The 6,593-nt window shown below is 32.4% G+C and overlaps 1 non-coding gene across 1 annotated transcript; it reads right to left on the bottom strand.

The window, feature by feature from the left end:
* Nucleotides 1-6,045: 6,045 nt before the first annotated feature.
* LOC138834998 (U6 spliceosomal RNA) lies at nt 6,046-6,152 on the bottom strand. The gene has a single exon (XR_011374328.1). It is a non-coding gene; the product is annotated as a U6 spliceosomal RNA (small nuclear RNA).
* Between the last annotated feature and the right edge of the window lie 441 nt (nt 6,153-6,593).

The raw sequence follows: 6,593 nt of genomic DNA, 5'->3' as shown, positions 1-6,593 counted from the left end.
TCATTCTAATTCTTACCAGGCTTATATTAAAATTTACCTTCAATTAGACCCTCATTTTTTTTCTCCTTCACTCTAAGCCTAACCATGGCTGGAATCCTAACCATTACCTTGACACTAATCTTTTCCCAATTCTAAAATTTATGAAAAATGCTCATTTTGTGCAATCCTAACTGAAATTCCATTGGTAATTCTTGAAATAAATTGTAGGTTTTCTGTAAACCCTACAGATTTTTCACTCTTAACTCTGAATATATTTTGTTCCATAACAGGAATCATTATACCCATTGATCTCAAATCTTGATTTTATGAAATACTTCCATTATCCCAGCTTTTCCTGAATTCCTAGAACCTAAAAAACGGTTCAGCTTTACTTAATATTTAACATTTCTTTTTTTTTCCTTTTTGTCGTTCGTGAGGCTTGCACTCTGGGCCAGGGCATAATCCCTGAGTTCTTTAGCCCTAGGTGTGCGTTTAACCAATTGAGCCACAGCACCGCTTTTATGTTTTATAGTGGTTAATTTGAGATAAAAGTCTCATGGACTTTCCTGCCTGAGCTACCTTTGAACTGCGATGCTCAGAAAATAGCTTCCTGAGTAGCTAGGATAATAGGCGCGAGTCACTAGTTTAACCCATTTCTTTACTCTATCCTCAACTCCGGTTAACCAGAAACCTAATCCAAATCACATTCTGATTTAACACCAAATGGTTAACGTAAGGAAAATTGTCTAGATTCTATTCAATCACACACTTTTTTGGCTTCTAATTCTAATTGGAAAACTAAAATTCACCTTAAAGCTTATCCTTCCCTAACCCTAACCGGAACAAAAAAGTATCTCACACTTTAAACCAAATTATATCTGAATGTTGAAAGTAACACAGACTGGTTTTCATTCATTCTTCTTAAAATATGTGGCAGTTTTACACAATGTCTTACATGTTTTTCTCATCCTAACCCCGTTCTAACTAGCACAACTTTCCTAATCCTAAGCCTACATATAACCGAATCATCATGTTAGTAGCAAGCCTCTTTTTTCATATTTATCCTAACTCTTGCTCAGCATGTAGGTCTAACTTTTACTTGCATTTTGAACATAAATTTTTAACTGTTTTTCTATGTCCTGTCAGGTTTTATTTTTCATTATTTTTAAAATTTTTATTTTGTTGAAAAGATGATTTAAAGAGGGATTAGTTACATATAAAAGGTAAGGAATACGTTTCTTGTTGAGCATTGTTACCCCTTCCTTTCTTGTTCTCCCACTATCCCGTCCCTCCCCACTTCTCATACCCTTCCCTTCCCATGGTATAAACTTCATTTTCAACATAGTGTCTTGGGAGTATCATTGTTGCAATGGGTCATCCTGTGATGAACCTAAATTTTGTATTTCTCTAATCCTAATTCTAATTCTGTCAGAGATCCTAACCCTAACCATAATAATAATGATAGCTCAATTCAAAAGTTAACAAAAGATATTCAGGTTTTTATTTATTCTATTAATTCACTGTACATCTTGAATTAACTTGAAGTTTAGCTTAAATCTTCCAAATTAGTTTATATGCGCATATATAAGGATGTAATTTTATTTTAAAAACAGAAGATCTTTGGAGGAAGGTGTAATGATAAAGAAATAGAGGGAGTATAATCAAATACCGTTAAAGATTTTATGGAATTGTCACTTCTGACAATTAATATCTATTAACAAAATAACTAAAAATTAATAAAGAACACACTGCCTTCTAATGTTCTTTAAGAGAGCCATGCTCTATCTTCTGAAAAAAAACTCGTGTTAGATAAACTTTGTCCATGCATAATTTATATTGTTTGCCAATTATTTAACTTAATGAATAAAAATTTATCGAATAAGATTCCGTGACAAAAAATATAAAACAGTTACTTAGCAATTGTTTGAGAAAAAGTTATTGTCATGAGTTTTAAGAAATGGAATTGCTATTTCCCTACAAAACAATGACTTAGGTTTACTAATCTAGTATTTGTAGTAAGTTTAGAAAACATAATTGGCATGAAAAACAACTAACTGTACATCTTGTTTCTTGAATGAGTGATATTTTAAACATTGTCTTTTATTCAAATAAATACTTAAGTTTACATTTCAAAATAAGTTCAATTTTATCTCCTTTCAGAACAAGTACTTACCCTGCAATTAAATGTACTAGCATATTCAGGTATTTAGAAAATAAATTTTCTATGTTTTATATATAGCTCTACATATTCAGAATGACATGATTTTTTTATTCATAAATGTCTAACGTCAGATTTTTGTTTCATCAATATAAATTGTCCCATGAGGTTGTAGTGAAGGCTCCAGTAACCAGAGTGGTCAAAACCATTTCCTGAATTTGAAATTTTAAATCAAATCATTTTTAAGCTTTGATAATATCATTTATTGTCTCTTCAGAGCAATTAATCTAAAACAAATACTACTTTTAAACATTTCACTCACATTATAAAGAATATTAACATAGGTCAAAAAAAGACTAATTATTCCAGACTCATCATATTTGGTGATCTTAGTTTGAAGAATGCAGAGAGTAGAAGTTCCTTATACTCAATAAATAGTTTTGGTTAAATTAAATCATATATCTGGATTTCTAATTTGGAGATTAATCACATGGAAACAGGAAAACAATAAAAAATAGTACTTTGGGATCAACAGAAAAAGATATTTGTGCGTGTACCACAGTTGCTTTATTTGTTTGTAGGTGAACACTGGACTTCGATTTCTATCTTAGCTCTTGTTGTGAATAATGTGCATAACAATGAATTACAGATGTATTTATGAGTTACCCAGAGAGAAATAATCACACGATTGGTGGGACAGATGATATTTCAACTTTGGATTTCTTTAGAAAACTGCATACTACTTTCTACAACGAGAACACTAACCTGTATTTTGACCAAGAGTGTCGAAAATTTCCTTTTCTCCACACTGTCGCCAGCCAACATTATTACATTTTGAGTTTTTTTTAAGGGCAGGTTTTTACTGTGTGCAGTACCCAAGACTGGCCTTAAACTCAAATCCTTTTACTCCAACCTCCAACCACTTGGAATTACCAGCCTTTACCTCCACACCTGGTTCCTTGGATATTTTTGATAAGAGTTATAATAGTTAAGAAGTAGTATCAAAGTAATTTTGAATTGCATTTCTCTAATGACTTCTGTTCACAAAGCATTAAGCCAGCATTGAAGTTGTATTAAATACAAATTTGTAAATCCACAGGCAATTTTCAGGGCTTTTTGGAAAACATGTCTATTCAGAACTTTTGTCCATTTTTAATCAAGTTTCTTGTTAATCTCATCTTTAATCTCTCTATAGAAAATCAATAATTAATTCAAGGTAGTAGAAAGGAAAAAATTAAGCAGCTCCTAAAATTTTTAAATTTTTAATAACATGATATTGCTTAAATCATTTTCTGTTAACCCTTGAGACTATATAACTCAATTTAGTTAGACCTTTTACAAGTCTATATATATATTATTTATTTTACTTTGATTGTTCTTTCCAAAGCCTGTACGACTAATTTCACTTGCTTTCTTTCAGTCTCATGTAGTTCAGATTTCAAACTGAAGAATAAATGGAAGGAAGCAAACAAAAAATACAGTTCCCCTCATCTGATGATGCCTCTACAAGAATGAGGAAAGTTTTCATCCTTCTAAGGACCTATGATAAAATATCAAAAAGACAATTTATTCTTCTAGGTCTTCCTTATCTTTGCTATGTAACTTAAATGATGTAAAACACAATATACTGCTCAGATACTTTTATGTTTTATCAGGTTTGCACATTTTTATATGGATTTCACCTCAGTCTACAACATTCCTTCATTTTTCTGTCTCTGATATTTTTACACTATCACGACATAAATAACCATTTTGGTTTACAGCATGAGAAGTTATCCACCTGGCTTCCTTGGAAGCTGAGCATGGTCAATAGATATTACTTCTGGTTGCTAACACTACACGTAATGGCTTCTGTACTACTTATCATATTCTATTTAGTATTTAAAAAAGAATGCTGGGTAAACTCAAAGTTCATTCATAGCTTTATGTTAAGTGTTTCACAAATTTTATTCTCTTACTTCTTAAGATAACATTTGGTATAATGCTAATGTTATTACCATTGTAGTGTTGGGGAAATTGTAGTAAAAGACTATAAGTGCATGGCCCAAAGATACACACAGTGAGGAAGGAAATGAGTCAAATTTCCAAAAGTCTTTCAGCAATACCAAAAAGGTGGGTAAAATCTCTCCATTCTCTTATGCTCTCAATTCAATATTCATATTGTCCAAGAAATAATAGCATAGCAAATATTTCCCATGGTGATTGTTTTCTGTCACATTTTGTCTTCAACACAGACTGTGTTGGTGACAATGGGTTTTCATGCACAGAGCTGAGCTTACAAATTGAGGTCCGAAGACAGCCAAATTTCTTCTGTCCCACAGTTCCAGTTTCTTTTTTAAAAAGTACTAAAACTTTTAAATATCATCACTTACTATCTTTTAACAATCCCCAAACGAATTAAATTGACATATAATCACTCAAAAGGCTTTCAAATTAGGTGATGATAAAACAGTCCCCCATGAAGTAAATTTTCTTTTACTTTTAAAATTGTTCTAAAAGCCTTGTGCTGGCTAGTCACACCTATAATCCTATCTACTCTGAATATTTGCTCAGGAGACTGAGATCTGTGGATAACACTTGGGAGCCAATCAGGGCCAAAAAAAACTTCATGAAATTATATTTCAAAATGTTTAATGAACTAGCAAAGAGCCAAGAATTGAGATGTAGCTTATATTGTAGCTCACCAATCTAGATAGGAAAGGCCTAGCAAGGCCTCGAAGCCCTGATTTAAATTCTGAGCATTCCAATATATATGCATGGTGTTTGTTCGCATGCACATGTGTGTATGCTTGTGCGCTGCCGCACTCACACACACACACACACACACACACATTTATTCAAATTACCTTCATATCAGTGTTCTGAATTAATTTCTTTGTTAACAATATTATATGGGTAAAATAGAGGAAATAAACTCTTCTATCTAAGAACATTGTTATATGTTTTTTTATGGTAATAATACTGTGCAGAAGGGTCACATTTACATGAACAAGGAAACTAGTAAGTTTCCTAACAAGCATTGTTACCTCCTCCTTTATATTTCCCCTACCATCCCTTCCCTCCCACCTCCACAAGTACACTCCCCATCCCCTTCCTTCCTCCGCCTAAATTGTAAAGTTCATTTTTAAAAATAGTTTCTTGTGCATCTCATTGTTACAATGGGTCAACCTGTATCTCTATTTGAGCATTTTTTTCCCTTCCCCTCCCCAAATTAGAGAAGCATACATACAAGATGTAAGTGTACCAACTTCAAATACAGAGAAAACAGGGGTTATAATGTGGGGAGAAACATACAATAAACAAAAAAAATGACATCACACATTATAAGTACGTTAGAAACAATAGCAAGAAACAAAAAACCACTTGTGTCCCTATCTTGGGGTTCAATTTCTTTAACATCAACTTATCTGGTTATATGCACATATCTTTTGAATTTTCTGCTTATCCCAGACATACATTCATTATTGAAAATAAGGGAAATCATGGGACCTATATTTCTTTGGACTTGGCTTACTTCACTCAATAAATTTTTTTTCAAGTCTTTCCATTTCCTAACAATTTGGGCGATGTCATTCTTTCTGATGGAGGCAAAGAATTCCATTGTGTATATATAACACATTTTCTTGATCCATTCATCTAATGGGGGCATCTGTTTTGGATCCATATCTTAGCTATCATAAATAATGTTGCAATAACTATAGTTGTGCTGGTAGTTTTAGTATGGTCTTTTTTATGATCATTTGGATAAATCCCCAAAAGTGGGATTACTGTATTATAGGGTAGTTTTATATGGAGTCTTCTGAGGCACCTCCATACTGCTTTCCAAAGTAGTTGAACAAGTTTACACTCCCACCAAGAATGTGGTACGGTTCCCTTGTGGCCACATACGTTTCAGCATCTGTTGCTGTAAAAATATGGAACGCACCAAGACTTTGCATGTCATCCTTGCCCAGCATGCATGCTAATCTTCTCTGTATCGTTCCAATGTTAGTGTATGTGATGCTAAATTGAGCACAGAACAGTTTTTATATATAAAGTATAACTTTTAATTGATTTTATTAAGCTAGGCAATTCAACAAAAAGTAAGTTCAAAAGAATTGTTGTGAAATTATAGAATCATGTATTTCTTACATAAGCACACATTAAAGAATAAAATCAAGATAGACATGCCAAAAACAAAATAATTCCAGATATTTGTAGTTCAAGAGATTTGGAGGAGGAGAAATTCAATTATCCTATACAAGGCACCTGTCAAAATGAACATTGCAGCAAGTGTTAAGGTTTGTTAAAAGTTTTAATGTTTTAAATATGATTAATTTTGGGATTTTGCTTATATATGCCAAAAATAGGACTGTTTGGCAGGTATAAAACTTTTCTGTAAAGTATTTAAGATTTATGATAGCAGACATTAAGTACTAAGTATGTACATTTTAGAGTTTATGGAAACTTTATTAAT

This window comes from Dipodomys merriami, unplaced genomic scaffold (genome assembly GCF_024711535.1).
Source record: "Dipodomys merriami isolate MVZ:Mamm:240054 unplaced genomic scaffold, mDipMer1.0.p SCAF_220, whole genome shotgun sequence".
Classification (NCBI taxonomy): Eukaryota; Metazoa; Chordata; class Mammalia; order Rodentia; family Heteromyidae; genus Dipodomys; species Dipodomys merriami.
Note: the sequence above shows the minus strand (reverse complement) of the source record. Positions and strands in the feature narration are given on the sequence as shown.